Genomic DNA, 3,050 nt, shown 5'->3' on the forward strand with positions numbered 1-3,050 from the left:
CTCGAGCACCGGATGTTCCCGGGGCAGCGCCCGCCTAGAGTCTGCGGGGTTCCAGAGGTTCCGGATTCGGCGATATTAGGATGAGCTGCTGTTCCCCGCGTGTCCGTTATTCGCTTTCGAGACCTGGCTCCGGTGTCCGCCCCCAGCACCTGGCTGCCGATCCTGCTCTCCTGGCTCCAGGAGAGGACAGCACACAACAAGGCCGACCGTGAACGGACTGAGGTCTGTTCCTCGAGGAAATTACACCCTCTGCCGTAGCTCAGGGGCTACTCTGCCGGATTTCTCTATTTCGTGTTCCAGGCTGAAAAACAATTTCCCTTCCATACTCAACCCTTTTAAATTTGTGACCAGTTCCCTCCAGCTCGCTAAATTGCCCAGATTAAGCTCGAATTTGTGATCCTCTTGCCTCTGCCGCCCAGAGTGCACCATCACACTCAGCTGAGATCGCCCTTTTGAGAGCACTCACTGCAGAGCTGGTAAATCAGCCTGAGGGGCGGGGAAGGGAAGTCTAAACCTGTAGTGTTTGCTGTTTCAACGGTGTCGCTACTCCTGCCATGACGGTATTCAAACTGCGAATGGTCTAACAGGAGTCGTGGGATGTTCCTGGACGTGACAGCTCCGTACACAACTGGCACGCGTGACTCACACGTGACTCCTATTGGCCGAGGCAAGTAATTTGACTGAGCCTGCAGCCAATGGGCAGAAGGAAGGTGTGATTCTTAAAAGAGCAAGTGCTGGCCGCAAACCATACAGTAATACAATCCAACCTGCCAGTTTTGGATAAAGGGCCCCCCACACACACACTTTGGAAGTGGGGATGGAATCCAGGACGTTGTGAGTACCAAGCAGCGCATCCTGTGCCCCTGAGATACACCCCAACCCGACATTTTTTTTCGAAGGAATTTTTCTCATGTACTGTATTGGTAAGGTCCATTTAATGGGAGTTTCGAATGATTTCAGAAGAAAAAAACTGGTTGGGTGTTTGCAACGTGACAGTTAATTAATTAGGTTGCCACTTTTCTTCTGGTCCAAAAGACACTTATTAATGTGGTCCTCTGAGTAAAAGAAAATCAATTTGTTTACCTGGCTAAAAGAAAATAAATAAATCAGGTTAAAACCATCTGTAAGTCAGGCATATTTTAATGTATGAACAGATTTTTTAAAAAAATTTATTGTATCTGGCAATCTTTTTAAATAAGAGGCTTTATTTTTTTGGTGCTAGGGATCAAATCCAGGGTCTCACACACACTAAGCAAGTGTTCTACCACTAAGCTACTAATTTTGTTTTTGTGTTTCACTTATTTGTTTTGTTTTTCCAGTACTGGGGATTAAACCCAGGGTCTTCCTGCTGAGCTGCATACCCAGTCCTTTTTTATTAATGTTTTTTATTTTGAGACAGGGTCTCATTAAGTCGCTAAATTGCCTAGGATGGACTGGAACTTGCTATCCTCCCTCCAGCTTCATCTTCTCTTCAGATCCATTTGACTACAACTTAAATGCCCATCGACTGAGGAATGGATGAAAAAGATGTGGTATTTCTATATAACGGAATACTATTCAGCCATAAAGAGTGATAAACAACATTTTTATAGGTAAATGCATATGCCTTAAAAACATAATATTAGTGAAATAAATATGCATAATCATCACGTTGTTTCATTAGTATGATAAGGAAAAAACATGTATTTTTATCCCAGAGAGGATCACTTCAACCAAGCAATGGCTCAGGCCGCACCTGCCTTCACTTTAACTAACCCACTGTGAGCCATTTTGAGTTACTTTTGGATGCTTTAAGAAATTTCTGATGTGCTATAAGGTTTGGGTCTTTTGCATGTGGATATCCAGTTGTCCCAGTATATTTATTGGGATACAATCCTTCCTCCATGTAATTGCTTTTGCATCTTTACCAGAACTCAAATGTCTGTTATGTGGGTATCTATTGGGACTTTATATTGGTACTTTGGTGGTTTGTCTATCTTGATGTCAATGCCAGTTTGTCATGATTGGTATAACTTTGTGATAAGTCGTGGGACTGGGAAGCATTGGAGCTCTAATTTTGTTCCTTCATAAAAGTTGTTTAGACTAAAAAAAAAACATAGGTAGAAGAAATATTTAATTCTATTATAAGTGAAGGGAATGTAAAGGTATGCTGTGGTTTCTCGAATCCCCACTTGCCCATCTGCCCATTTTTTGTTCACTATTTGACAAATGGGTAAGGTGATCATTTTCTCACAGTTACTCTGACAGCCACGGAAGACTCTTGCAAGCTCAGAGTCATCCTGAAGAATTTCCATTTTTTTGTCGACTTTCGTTTCATGGGTTCCTCTATAATCCAATTCCAGTCGCCTCCCCAAGGACCCTCCCAACTCTAGATATGTATGCTGCATTTTTGGAATAGAAATGTTTACTCAAGGCTTTTAGTTTAGATTTGTTTTGTTGTCTGTGTGCCTGCATGACAGTTGGCCAGCAGCCAAATCCAAAGCAAGCAAAGTTCTAATTTCCTTTAGGGGAGTGGAAAAAAGCTGTGATGTAGTATAGTAGGCAAGTTACCTGTTACCTTAGAGCCTAAATTTTGTTTGCTTTCATTTTTCATCTGTAAAATGGGGATAATAATAGTTCTGACTTCCATAGAGTTATCAGGATTGAACAAAGTGAATTGCGTATTATGTCTGGGCTAGAGAGCTGTAAAACATGACACATTGTTTATAAATGACTGCAGAGATTTCTTTCATTCTGTGACTTATTTTTTTCTCATTGTTGAAACAAAATACCTGATGCTCAAAATGCAGGAAAAAAAGGTTTATTTCTTAAAGTTCTTGGGAGTTTCATTCTATACTCAGTTGGCTCCAAGGGAGCATAGCATGGTGTGGTGTGGCGGGTCAACTATTCATGGCTGCTGCAAACAACAAAAGCAAACTCGGCAAGTGAGAGACACACCTTCTTCCTTCCATTTCACTGTATACTGGCTCTACCCCTGGTTGGGTGTAGCACTCATACCGTCAGTCTGAGCTCTAGACAATGCACCAATCATAAATGCTACATTTGGTGGT

At 42.2% G+C, this 3,050-nt stretch overlaps 1 long non-coding RNA gene across 1 annotated transcript; it reads left to right on the forward strand.

The window, feature by feature from the left end:
• Positions 1-664: 664 nt before the first annotated feature.
• LOC134478139 (uncharacterized) lies at positions 665-2,731 on the forward strand. The gene is made up of 2 exons (XR_010050582.1): positions 665-923; positions 1,400-2,731. It is a non-coding gene; the product is annotated as an uncharacterized LOC134478139 (long non-coding RNA).
• Positions 2,732-3,050: the final 319 nt, after the last annotated feature.

Source organism: Cavia porcellus, unplaced genomic scaffold, assembly GCF_034190915.1.
Source record: "Cavia porcellus strain 051 isolate PalLab524CR breed Dunkin Hartley unplaced genomic scaffold, mCavPor4.1 scaffold_11, whole genome shotgun sequence".
NCBI lineage: Eukaryota > Metazoa > Chordata > Mammalia > Rodentia > Caviidae > Cavia > Cavia porcellus.